General features: G+C 39.7%; 1 pseudogene; it reads right to left on the bottom strand.

Moving 5' to 3' along the window:
• Positions 1-11,942: 11,942 nt before the first annotated feature.
• Positions 11,943-12,130, bottom strand: LOC132529225 (small ribosomal subunit protein uS14-like; annotated as a pseudogene).
• Between the last annotated feature and the right edge of the window lie 2,472 nt (positions 12,131-14,602).

The raw sequence follows: 14,602 nt of genomic DNA, 5'->3' as shown, positions 1-14,602 counted from the left end.
AATTGTCAAAAGTCAATAACAAAGAATTTTGAAGGTAGCTGGGGAAAAAAGGATGTTAACCTACATAGGAGCCCCCATTAATTTATCAGCAGATTTCTCAGAAGAAACTCTACAGGCCAGGAGGGAGTGGAACGATATTCTCAAAGTACTGAAAGATATAAACTGTCACCCGAGAATACTTTATCCAGCAAAGTTATCATTCAGATATGAAGGGAAATAAAGACTTTCCGAGACAAACAAGAGCTGAGGAAGTTCATTAATACTAGACCTAATGGTTAAGCAGCAAGTTTCCACTGTATAGCTCAGGGAACTATATTCAATATCCTGTAATAAACCATAGTGGAAAAGAATATGAAAAAGAGTGTACTGATATATATGTATAACTGAGTCACTTTGCTGTACAGCAGAAATTAACACAACATTGTATTTGACTATACTTCAATTAAAAAAAACCCAAACAAACAACCCACTAGATCTGCCTTACAAGAAATGTTGAAAGGAGCTCTTTTACCAGAAACAAAAAGGCTAAAGTACACAAAACTTCAAGTAAGGTGATAAATGGACAGAAAATTGCAACTCTTTATCAGAATAGGTTTTTAAACACTTTATTATAGCATAAATGTTAAAAAGGGGGAAAGAAGAAAAAAAACTATGGCTACTTCAATTTGTTAACAAACTCACAACATAAAAAGAGATAATTTGAGACAACAAAAACACAAAAGGGGAAGAGGAAAACGACAGAACCCTTGTAGGTAAATGAAGATAAGATGCTATCAGCAGAAAAAAGACCATTTTATCTCAGAAACATTTTATACAAACCTCATGATAATGACAAAACATAAATCTAGAGCAGAGACATGAAACAAAAAAGAGGAAACTGAGAAAAACATAAGAGAAAACCACCAAACCAAAATGGCAGACAGAAACACAAGAAAAAAGAAACAATGGAGTTGTAGAGCAACCAGAAAACAAGAAATAACATGGCAATACTAAGTTCTCAGCTATCAATAATCACCCTAAATATAAATGGGTTGATGTCGCCAATCAAAATACACAGAGTGGATTAAAAAATAAGACCCAACTAAAGCTTCCTCCAGGAGGCTCACCTCAGCTCTGAAGACACACGTAGGCTCACAGTGAAGGAATGAAAGGTGATGCTCCAAACAAATGGCAGCCAGAAGAAAGGGGTGCAGCCATGTTCATATCAGACAAAATAGACTTCAAGCCAAAAAAGGTAACAAGACACAAAAATGGGTAGTATACGATGATGAAGAAGGCTACTCATCAAGAAGACATGACATTAGTAATATATATGCACCTAACATGGGAGCACCAAAATATTTAAAACAAACATTAGCAGACCTAAAGGGAGAAATTGACAGTAACACAATGATGATAGGAGATTTTAACACCCACTTACATCAACGGATAGTTCACCCATACAGAAAGTCAACAAGGACACAGTGGCCTTAAATGAAACATTGGACCAGATGGATTTGATAGATTTGTACAGAACATTCCATCCAAATGCAGCAGAAAACACATTCTTCTCAAGTGCACATGGAACTTTCTCAAGAATAGACCGTATGTTGAGACACAAAACAAGTGTCAATAAATTTAAGAAGATTGGAATCATATCAAGCAATTTTCCAATCCAACGGTATGAAACTAGAAATCAACTACAAGCAGAAAGCTGGGAAGATCACAAATATGTGGAGGCTGACCAACATGCTACTGAACAACATTGGGTCAACGAAAAAAATCAAAGCAGACATAAAACAATACCTGAAGACAAATGAAAATAAGAATACAACATATCAAAATCTGTAGGTAGTATAGTCATTTTCATAATATTGATTCTTCCAATCCAAGAACATGGTATATCTCTCCATCTGTCTGTGTCATCTTTGATTTCTTTCATCAGTGTTTTATAGTTTTCTGAGTACAGGTCTTTTGCCTGCTCAGGTAGGTTTATTCCTAGGTATTTTATTCTTTTTGTTGCAATGGTAAATGGGATTATTTCCTTAATTTCTCTTTCTGATCTTTCATTGTTAGTGTATAGGGGTGCATGGTAGTGTATATATGTCAATCCTAATCTCCCAGTTCGTCCCACCCTCCCCTTCCCTCACTGTGTCTACATGCCTGCTCCCTATGTTTGTGTCTCTATTCCTTCCCTGGAAATAGATTCATCTGTACCATTTTTCTAGATTCCACATATATGCATTAATATATGATATTTGTTTTTCTCTTTCTGACTTACTTCACTCTATATGACAGAATCTAGGTCCATCCACATCTCTACAAATGACCCAATTTCATTCCTTTTTATGGCTGAGTAATATTCCATTGTATATAGGTACCACATGTTCTTTATACATTCATCTGTCATAATGAACCCTGAGGTACATGTGTCATTTCGAATTATGGTTTTCTCAGGGTATATGCCCAGTAGTGGGATTGCTGGGTCATATAGTAGTTCTGGTTTTAGTGTTTTAAGGAACCTCCACACTATTCTCCACAGTGGTTGTATCAATTTACATTCCCACCAAGAGTGCAAGAGGGTTCCCTTTTCTCCACACCCTCTCCAGCATTTGTTGTTTGTAGATTTTCTGATGATGCCCATTCTAAATGGTGTGAGGTGATACCTCATTGTAGTTTTGATTTGCATTTCTCTAATAATTAGTGATGTTGAGCATCTTTTCATGTGCTTGTTGGCAAACTGTATGTCTTCTTTGGAGAAATGTCTATTTAGGTTCTGCCCAGTTTTTGATTGGGTTATTTGTTTTTTGTTATTGAGCTGTATGAGCTGTTTGTATATTTTGGAGATTAATCCCTTGCCTGTTGCTTCATTTGTACATATTTTCTCCCATTCTGAGGGTTGTCTTTTTGTCTTGTTTATGGTTTCCTTTGCTGTGCAAAAGTTTTTAAGTTTAACTAGGTCCCATTTGTCTATCTTTATTTTTATTTTCATTACTCTAGGAGCTGGGTCGAAAAAGATCTTGTTGTGGTTTATGTCAAAGAATGTTTTTCCTAAATTTCCCTCTAAGAGTTTTATAGTGTCTGGTCTTACATTTAGGTCTCTAATCCATCTGGGGTTTATTTTTGTGTATGGTGTCAGGGAGTGCTCTAATTTCATTGCTTTACATGTAGCTGTCCAGTTTCGCCAGCACCGCTTACTGAAGAGGCTGTCTTCTCTCCACTGTGCGCCCTTGCCTCCTCTGTCATGGACTAGGTGGCCGCAGGTGCGTGGGTCACCTCTGGGCTCTCTGTCCTGCTCCATTGATCCATATCTCTGTTTCTGTGCCAGTACAACACTGTCTTTTTTTTTTTTTTTTTTTTTTAACACTGTCCTGATGACTGTAGCTTTGTAGAATAGTCTGAAGTTGGGGAACCTGATTCCTCCAGCTCTGTTTTTCTTTCTCAAGATTGCTTTGGCTATTCAGGGTCTTTGACATATACACACTGCCATGTGTAAAATAGATAGCTAGTGGGAACCTGCTGTATAGCACAGGGAGCTCAGCTCAGTGCTCTGTGAGTGCTCTCAGTGCTCTGTGAGCTCAGTGCTCTAGATGGGTGGGATGGCGGGTGGGAGGGAGGTCCAAGAGGGAGGGGATATATGTATATATATAGCTGATTCACTTCATTGTACAGCAGAAACTAACACATTGTAAAGCAATTATACTCCAATAAAAAAAAATTTTTTTAATCTATGGGGTGGGACTTCCCTTGTGGTCTGGTGGTAAAGAATCTGTCTTCCAATGCAGGGGACACATGTTGATTCCTGGTCGAGGAACTAAGATCCCACGTGCAGCAGGACAACTAAGTCCATGTGCTGCAACTACTGAGCCCACACGCTCTGGAGCCTGTGTGCCACAACTAGAGAGAAGAAACCCTCATGCCACAACTAGAGAGAAGCCTGAGTGCTGCAACAAAGAGCCCACGCACTGCAATGAAAATCCCATGTGTTGCATCTAAGACCTGACGCAGCCATAAATAAATAAATAAATAAATAAAATAAAGGAATTCTAAAAAAAATCTATGGGGTGCAGCAAAAACATAGTTTATAGCAGTATAGGTCTACCTCAAGACACAGAAAAATCTCAAATAAACAATAACTTTTCACTTAAAGGAACTAGAAAAAGAAGAACAAACAAAACCCAAAATCAGTAGAAGGAAGGAAATAATTAAGAGCAGAGCAGAAATAAATGAAGTAGAGACAAAAAGATAATAGTAAACACCAGTGAAACTAAGAGGTAGCTCTTTGGAAAGATAAACAAAGTTGACAAAGATCTATCCAGGCTCACTGAGAAAAAAAGAGAGAAGACTCTGATAAATAAAATCAGAAACGAAAGAGGAGAACTAATGGATACCTCAGAAATACAAAGGATTATGAGAGAATATTATGAATAGCTATGTGCCAACAAAGTAGACAACCTAGAAGAAATGGACAAATCATTGGAATCATACATCCTTCCAAGACTGAATCATGAAGAAATAGAAAATCTGAATAGGCTGATCGCTACTGCAGAGATTTAAACAGTAATCAAAAAGCTCCCCCCAGAGGCTTCCCTGGTGGTGCAGTGGTTGAGAGTCCTCCTGCTGATGCAGGGGACGCGAGTTCCTGCCTCGGTCTGGGAGGATCCCGCGTGCCGCGGAGCGGTTGGGCCTGTGAGCCATGGCCGCTGGGCCTGCGCGTCCCGAGCCTGTGGTCCGCGGCGGGAGAGGCCACAACAGTGAGAGGCCCGCGTACCGCTAAAAAAAAAAATCTCCCCCGAAACAAAAGTCCAGGACCAGATGGCTTCAAAGGTAAATGCTACCAAACATCCAAAGAATATTTAATACCTATTCATCTCAAACTACTCCAAAAAACTGAAGAGGCGGGAATGCTTCCTAACTCATTTTATAAGGCCAACATCACCCTGATTCCAAAACCAGACAAAGACAACACAAAAAAAGAAAATTACAGGCCAACATCTCTGATGAACACAGATTGAAAAATCCTCAACAAAACACTAGAAAACCAATACAATAATACATTAAAAGGATCATACACCACGATCGAGTGGGACTTATCCCAGGGAGGGAAGGATGGTTCCATGTCCACAAATCAATCAATATGATACACCACATTAACAAAATGAAGGATAAAGACCATATGATTATCTCAATAGATGCTGAAAAAGCATTTGACAAGATTCAACACCCATTTACGATACAAAAAAACCACAAACTCTCAATAAAGTGAGCATAGAAGGAATGTACCTCAACATAATAAAGGCATATATGATGAGCCCACAGCTAACATCATACTCAATGGTGAAAAACTGAAAGCATTACCTCTAAAATCAGAAACAAGACAAGGATGCCCACTCTTGCCGCTCTTATTCAGCACAGTATTGGAAAACCTAGCCAGAGCAGTTAGGCAAGAAAAAGAAATTAAAGGCATCCAAATTGGAAAGGAAGAAGTAAAACTGCCACTATTTGCAGATGACATGATTTTATATATAGAAAACCCTAAAGACCCCACCAAAAAATATTAGAAATAATAAACAAATAGGGAGGAACAAGATAAGCGTAGGGGATTAAGAGGTACAAACTACTATGTATAAAGTAAATAATCTACAAGGATCTATTGTACAGCGACTATAGCCAATATTTTATAATAACTATAAATAGAGTATAACCTTTAAAATCATGAATCACTATGTTGTACACCTGAAACTTATATAATATGTAAATCAATATACCGCAATAAAAAAGAAATCAAATAAAATGGGGAAAATATATATTTCAGTGAAAACATTTCTGTGAAGGTGCAAGGAGTTTTAACTTTAGCTTCCTGTTAATAAAGTGGGATATTTTTTTAATTTTCTAGAAAAAAAGAAACAGTAAATACAGTAATCTTGTGGGGCACAAAATCAACACACAGAAATCTGTTGCCTTTAGGGGATTCCCTGGAGGTCCAGTGGTTAGGACTCTGTGCTTTTACTGCCAAGGCCCAGGTTTGATCCCTGGTTGGGGAAGTAAGATCCCACAAACCACACGGCACTACCAAGAAAAACAAAAACAACACCTATTGCATTTCTATATGCTAACAATAAGCTAACAGAAAGAGAAATTAAGAAAACAATTCCATTTCACTTATTTCTGTTTTTTCCTTCTAATTCATTGGTTCTTCTCCTCCCTTCCAGGCTTTTCCATTTAGTTTTTTTTTTTTTAATATTTATTTATTTATGTGGCTGTGTCAGGTCTTAGTTGCGGCATGCTGTTCTCCATTGAGGCATATGGGATCTTTCATTGCAACATGCAGGCTTCTCTCTAGTTGTGGCATGTGGGTTTTTCTCTCTCTAGTTGTGGTGCATGGGCTCCAGGGCACATGGGCTCTGTAGTTTGTGGCACGTGGGCTCTCTCACTGAGGTGCACAGGCTCAGTAGTTGCGGCGTGCAGGCTTAGTTGCCCCACAGCATGTGGGATCTTAGTTCCCTGACCAGGGATCGAACCTGTGTCCCCTGCATTGGTAGGAGGATTCTTTACCACTGGACCACCAGGGAAGTCCCTAGTTTATTTTTGTTTTTATATTAAAATTCATCTCTTGAGACAGCCTGTAGTTGGGTCTCACTTTTTTATACAGTCTAACAATCTCTGCATTGTCATTTAAGTGTTTAGAAGATTTCCATTTAATGTAATTATTGACATTTTGGCTTTAAACCTACCATCTTGCTATTTGTCTTATATTTGTCCCATCTTACCTTTGTTTTATTTCTCTTCCTTTTTGCTTTCTTTTATATTAAACAAACATGTTTCAGAATTCCATTTTATCTCCACTCTTAGCTAACTAACTATATCTCTGTGATTTTTTTTTTTTTTTGGCCACGCCATGCAGCATGTGAGATCTTAGTTCCCCCACCAGGGATTGAACCCATGCCCCCTGCATTGGAAGCATGGAGTCTTAACTACTGGACCTCCAGGGAAGTCCCTCTATGATTTTTAATGTGTATTCTCTTGAGTTTGTAGTATGCATTTTTAGATTATCATAGTTTACCCTCAAATAAAAATATAAGAACCTTACAACAGTGTATTTCCTATTCTCCCTCCCCCCACTTTGTGCTGTTGTTGTTGTATGTTTTACTTACACATGTGTTTTAAACTCTACAGTACATTGCTGATTTTAAAAATGTATACAGTCAATTATATTTTAAAGAAATTCAAGCATGAAAAAAATCTTTTAGGATTACCCTCAGTCCTCTTTATTCCTTTGTGTACACCCAAGTTCTCCTCAGATGTGTTTCATTCATTCTAAATAACTTATTTTAATATTCCTTGTATTGCAGATATGCTAGTGAAAAATTATCTCAGATTTTGTATGTCTGTTGTTGTCTTTATTTCACCTTCACTTTTTGGAGGATGTTTTCCCTGCATGTAGAATACTAGGTTGAAAATGTTTTCCTTTTAGCAATTTAAGGATGTCATTCCATTTATTATGGTTTACATTGTTTCTGATGACAAATCAGCAAAAATTCTTATCCTTGTTTCCTGATATGCACGTGTCTTTTTTTCTGGCTGTTTTTAATACTTTTTTTTGATCATAAATTTTCAGCAACTAGATTATTATATGTTTTGAAGTAGTTTATTTTGTGTTTTTCCTGCTTGGGATTTGTTGAGTATTTTGGACCTGTGGGTTTATAGTTTTCAAAACATTTGGAAAAATTTCAGCCATTATTTCTTTCAATGCTTTTGTGTGTGTGCTTACCCTTTGTGCGTGTCTCCAATTATATAGTTGTTAGACTGCTTGATATTTTCCCAGAGATCAATGAGGCTTGTTAATTTTTTTTCAATGTTTTTTCTCTCTGCTTCAATTTGGATAGTTTCTATTACTCTGTTTTCATGTTCACTTATCTTTTCTTCCTCAGTGTCTAACCCACTGTTAACCTCATCTAGTAAAATTTTCATTTCATATACTGAATTTTCATCTCTCAAAATTCCATTTGATTCTTTTTTATGTCTTCCATTTCTTTGCTCATTGTGTTGATGTTTTCTATAAATCCATGAGTATATTTATAATAGTTGCTCTAAGTCCATGTCTATTAATTCTGTGATTTCTGTCCTTTCTGATTCTGTTTTGACTGATTTTTTCCTTCCAGATTTTTCCTGATTCACTGCAGGTCTGGGATTTTGTTGTTGTTGTTGTTGTTGCAGGACATAAGTGCTTGGATTTCATTATCCTCCTCTAAAGAGTATTGAAGTTGGTTTTGGAAGTCAGTTAAGTTTCTTGTGGATCCTTGATTCTTTTCAGGTTCATTTTAAAACTTTGTAAGCATCAGTCTAAAGTGGTCTTTACTCTGGGGTTAGTCTAGCCCCACTGAATGTGACAGTGTTCAATATGTCTCACCACTTAGCTTTTGGATCTTGACCTTCCCCCAGTCCTACATGAGCTCTGGGAATTTTATAGTTTACAGTTTCCCAATAGCTTTTCTTTACGCAGCCTTATGGAATTTTATTCTACGTAAGCACAACTGAGTATTTACTAAAACTTAGGGGGATCCTATTGTAGATTTCTGGAACTCTTTCCCTGAATTGATTCTTTTCCTCTAGTACTTTTATCTGAAAATTCCAAATACATCAGCCTCCTCAAACTCTGACATCTGTCTTCTAAACTCATCAAGACCGCCACACTCTAATTGGACCCTCTTCCCTACACTGAAGTCTGGAAATGCCTCCATTTGGAGAACCAGGGAAAACCAGGGCAATCATAGGCGTTATGTAATTTGCTTCCTTTCTCTCAGGGATCACAGTCCTGTGCTGTCCTTTGTCCAATGTCTGAAAATAGTTGCTTCCAATATTTTGTTTACTTGTCTGGATTTTTCCCCCTTTGGCAGGTGGGCAAGTCCAATACTTGTTATTCCATAATGGCTGGAAGCCATTTAAAAAATCATAATTAATTGTTGAATCTTATAAAATTCACATTGACTACTGAAACCCATGTGCCTAGAGCCCGTGCTCCACAACAAGAGAAGCCACCACAATGAGAAGCCCGCACACCACAACGAAGAGTAACCCTGACTCGCCGCAGCTAGAGGAAACGTGTGCGCAGCAACAAAGACCCAACACAGCCAAAAATAAAAGTAAATAAACAAATAAATTTATTTTTTAAAAAATCACATTGCATGAGATGATCATGCAATTTTTCTCTCTTTGTCCATGAATGTGTTGAATTACCATTGAAAATGAAAGTGGGATGTTGAGACATTCTTGGATTTCTCTGTTAAACCCATGTGATCAGGATGCATTTACAAAAATAAACTGTTGAATTTCATTAGCTAATATTTTGTTGGGACTTTTGCACATGCTCATAAGAGAAATAGACATATAATTTATTAATTTTCTTTTTTTTTTTTCCGGTACGCGGGCCTTCCACTGCTGCGGCCTCTCCCGATGCGGAGCACAGGCTCCTGAAGCGCAGGCTCAGAGGCCATGGCTCACGGGCCCAGCCGCTCCGCGGCATGTGGGATCTTCCCGGACCGGGGCACGAACTCGTGTCCCCTGCATCGGCAGGCGGACTCTCAGCCACTGCGCCACCAGGGAAGCCCTAATTTATTAATTTTCTTGAGCTATTCTTATCATGTTGTAGCTTCATAAAATGAATGGAGATGTAATATGGTGAGCTACATTCCTAAATAGAATTTCCTGCTGAAAGTGGTTAAAAATCCAGGATAAACTATTTTCTAAAGAAGTGTTTTCTAAGATCATTGATGATCTAGTAAGAAAACAGGGACTAAATAAGACAGGAGCCCAGAGGGACAGGTGGAGCACTGCACATTGCTTTTGATCAGGGCATTTGGTGAACCAAGAAAACTTGGATTTGGGATATTATAGCCTATGCCATGTTGACTAGTGCCCCACCACCACCAATTCATATCCACTCAGAACCTCAGCATGTGACTTTATTTAGACATAGGGTATTTGCAGATGTAATTAGTTAATATAAGGTCATACTGGATTAGGTTGGTGACACCAGTCACCTAATCCAATGACTGGTGTCCTTATAAGAAGAGGGAAATTTGGACACAGACAGAGAAACATAGGAGAGAAGGTCACGTGACAATGGAAGCAGAGATTAAAGTGATGCATTCGCAAGCCGAGGAAAGCCAGCAACCACCAGAAGCTAGGAAAAGGCAAGAAAGAGCCCTTCCCTAGTGTCTTTGGAGAGAGCATGGCCTGCTGACTGTGCAGAGAACAGTCTGCTTGATTTTGAGCTTCTAGACTCCAGAACTGTGAGAGAATAAAGTTCTGTTGTTTTGAGCCACCAAGTTAGCAGTATTTTTTATGGCAGCCCTAGGAAACGAATATGTAATCTTTGAGACGTAGAGAACAGATATAAAGCACAGAGCCCACCCAGGAGGAGAGCCCAATAAGAGACCAACCCTCTACAAAGCTTAGACAGTGAAAGGTTAAACCCCCCGTGTAGGGATGAAGTAGAGATACTCTCTGTCTTTTGAGGATTGTGAAGAAAATTGACAGCTTCGAATCTGGGGGCAAAGTGAAGTTGTGTGTGTGTGTGTGCGTGTGTGTGTGTGTGTGTGTGTGTGAGCGAGAGAGAGAGAGAGAGAGAGAGAGAGAGATGGAGACAGAGACAGAGAGACAGAGAGAGAGATACAGAGGCAGAGACACAGAGACAGAGATGAGAAAGAGATGCTGAAAACTTAGAACAAGAAGTTGGTCTTCACATGGGTTGCAGCTCAAATTCATACAGTTAGGGTGGTCCAAGAAACCTCAGTGGGCATTAAATATATAATGATCTCAGGTTTGTAATTCTGTAGGTGCCTGGTAGAAGCAAACGGAGATTCTCTCTGCAGGTCCTCACTTTCTTCTTAGGCCTCAGAGTTTTCCATAAATACAATGCCAAGGCTAACAAGCACCTCTAAGTTAAAAAAGGTAATTAAACAGAAAGATAATGGGAAATCATGGCAGCAAGCCAGCAGTAACCACAGATAGCACGTTTCAAATAATGAAATTATCAAACAGATTATAACATGCCTATGTTCAATATAGTAATAAAAGGCAAGTTTGAAAATATGTGCAGAAACTAAAAGAACTATAATGAATAATCAAGCAGCTTGAGAAGAATTTCCAAATGGAAGCTCTAAAATAAAAGTTTTAATTTAGTAAAAATGCCAATTGAATTTTAATTTTAACTAAATTTAAAACTCAGTATACAGCTTTAAGAGCAGATTATAAACAGTTAAAGACAGAGTTAGTGACCTAAAAGATAAATGTGAATAAATTAACTGAATATTGCCTGGAAGGACATAGAGATGGAAAACATGAAAGAAAGGTTAGGAAATATGGAGGCTTGAATGAGAAGGTCCATCCAGCATGAGTCTGTTGGAGTCCCAGAAGGAGGAGAGATGGAACGGAGCAGAGGCAATATTTGAAGAGATAATGGCTGTGAAATTTCTAAACTGATGAAAGAGAAATCATATAGTGAAGAAGCTCTGTGAACCTCAGCCAGAAAAAATAAATACACCACACCTAGATACACCGCATCGAAACATCAGAACACCAAAGTCAGGGAGAGAAGTCCTAAATGCAGCTGGAGAGGAAATTACCTCAAGGAAGTGGCAGACAGAGAGGTGGCTTCTCATAGCAACAAGGGAATTCAGAGGAAGACACTGGGTGACGATGGAAATGAACTACCTGACCTAGAATTCTATATCCAGTGAAAACATCTTTCAGGAGATAGGGCAACATAAAGACATTTTTAGACAAACTGAGAGTTTACCTCCCAAAGCTCTCAATAAGGAAAATTCTGAAGAATGTACTTCAGGCAAAAGGAGTCTTTTAAGACATTTATTTATTATTTTGAGGGAAGTTTTAACATTTTCATTTTATATACAAAGAGCTTGCATTGTTTCTGCATAGGGTAGATGTCCCCGATGACACATTCAAGGAAGTTCACTTAGTCCAGCTTCATTTATGAAGCCGATATCCTTCGCATACTAGCAGAAACACTGGTGGCACATATCGAGGCCGTATTTCCAGATCAGACCAGGCCGGTTTGAGCAGACGTGGCAAAAGTGAGAGCCTTGCCGAATTTTCTCCGATGGCTCCGGTAGAGCTGCTGGTGACCCATCTTGCTTTCTTGGCTGCAACGAAGCAAAAAGCTAGACATTTAGATTTCAGAGATTGTTATTATTTCCTCGTAACAATCCCTTAAAAAAAAAGATTCAAGTCCGATTCATTGTCATGATAGTTTTCCTCATTGGTAGAAATCTGTTTTCCAAAAGGTATAACTATTTGTAAGCATTCTTTCTTAAACCAAAAGAAGGACATTTTAACTGTCCTTTCCTTTAAGGCATAACAGTACTGAAAACCCCATGGCTTTGGATCACTTATATGAACAGAGATGAGAATATACCATTTATTTTTAACACTAGATTATGCTTGTTTGCTGTTGGAAATGATCCAGAAGAGAAGAACTTGATGATTCCAGAAAGGAGTTTAATTTAAAGCAAGGAACTTGAGTTGGCAATGAGAAAAGTGGGAGGATCGGGCTTTCCTGCTGGCGCAGTGGTTAAGAATCCGCCTGCCGACGCAGGGGACACGTGTTTGAGCCCTGGTCTGGGAAGATTCCATGAGCCGCGGAGCCACAACTACTGAGTCCACGCTCCTATAGCCCGTGCTCTGCAACAAGAGAAGCCACCACAATGAGAAGGCTGTGCACCGCAACTGAAGCGTAGCCTTCACTAGCCGCAACTAGAGAAAAGCCCGCACGCAGCAACGAAGACCAAATGCAGCCAAAAATAAATAAATAAAATAAACAAATTTATTTTTTTAAAAGTGAATGTTAAAAAAAGAAGTGGGAGGATCAATGGATTGGAGATCTGTGTTGCGTTTATAACATGGACCCCCAGTTCTTTGACACTCATCCCATTAAGAGGTGGGTCTATGACTGCTCTCTTGAATCTGGATGGGATCATGACTGCTTTGACCAATAGGAAGCCATATGACTTCCAAGGCCAAATCAGAAAAGGCCATGCAGCTGACCCCTGGCCCTCCTAGTACAGTCACTCTGGGAGAAGCTAGCCATTACGTAAGAAGTACAACTATCCTGAGACTTCCATGCTGGAGAGGTCAGGTGTAGGTGCTGGTTGACAGCCCCAGCTGAGCTCCCAGTCAACAGTACCAACTGTCAACTTTGCAAGTGAGCCATCTTCGACATCTAGCCCAGCTTACCTCCAGCTGTAACCCAAGTGCATGAGAAACCCCAGACAAGAGCTTCCCACTGGAGTCCTTCCCAAATGTATGACCCCCAAACTGTAAGCAGAGAAAGTGGTTGTCTTCATTCTCTAAATTTGGTGGTAATTTGCTACACAGCAATAGTATCTGGAATAAGTTTCTTTATTTTTTTCTCCCCTGGCCATGCTGTGCAGCTGGCGGGATCTTAGTTCCCTGATCAGGGATCGAACCTGGGCCCTTGACAGTGAGAGCACAGAGCCCTAACCACCGGACCGCCAGGGAATTCCCTGGAATAAGTTTCTTATGGAGTCAAAGAATTGTGAGTGTCACGGTATAATACCATAAGAAAGCGAGAAAAACAGGAGGCAATCATCAGAGAACTGGAGGCTTAAAGTCAAGAATCAGGAGGTGGTGAAGTTACTGGTTTTGACAGTATTCCCAACAAGGTGTGGCTCTTAAGCTTTTCTTGCTTTTAAAAAATATTTATTTATTTTGGCTGTGCCTGGCCTTAGCTGCAGCATGCAGGATCTTCATTGCAGCATGTGAACTCTTTAGTTATGGCATGAGGGATCTAGTTCCCTGACCAGGGATCGAACCCCAGCCCCCTGCACTGGGTGCACAGAGTCTTACCCACTGGACCACCAGGGAAGTCCCTCTTAAGCTTTTCATTTTTCAGTTTTAGCTATTGGCATTTTTATTTTGTTTGTGATTTCGGTGCTATGTGAGTAGAGTAAAAGATAGAAGGTTTGCATTTATTTATTTTCTAATCTATGAGAAAATTGTCAGAAAGTATCCTCTGACATTTTAGGATTCATCTGTCACGAGGATTGCTGAGAGTGTGTTGCTATTTCAGTTTTCCCACGTAAGTCCATTTGATTTTGTGTTTTGTACTAGGTGTACCATTAGTGGATCATAGACCATCAGACCTGATCAGGAGTCAAGGGTGTTGGATGGGTCACTTATGTGGATGTCCAAGTTAATCGGTTTGATGACAAGACTCGGGATAGAAAGGAAATCTGGGAAGTTTGGGTCACAACGCTTTGTGAGTCCAGCCCGGATCGGCACTCCTTGGGCAGCTGCCTCTGCCCAGCACTGATCAGCACCCGTCGGGGAAACAGCTCCTCCAGTCCCAGTCAGCACGTTTTAGGGAGAAATCTCCGTGGGCCCAATCAGCACCCTTTGTGGGACAGCTCCGACCAGCCCTGGTCAGCACCCAGACGTGGACAGCTCCTCCAGCTGCCCAGTCTCAGTCTGACTCACTCAGAGCCAGGCTTGGGACCCCAGCTCTTCTGATTCCTTGGGACGCCAGCACAGCTCCTGGGGCTGCACCCACCACTCCACCAGGCCCCGTCCCATCCACCCCACA

Source organism: Lagenorhynchus albirostris, chromosome 11 (genome assembly GCF_949774975.1).
Source record: "Lagenorhynchus albirostris chromosome 11, mLagAlb1.1, whole genome shotgun sequence".
NCBI lineage: Eukaryota > Metazoa > Chordata > Mammalia > Artiodactyla > Delphinidae > Lagenorhynchus > Lagenorhynchus albirostris.
This window is presented reverse-complemented; position numbering and strand designations above follow the sequence as displayed.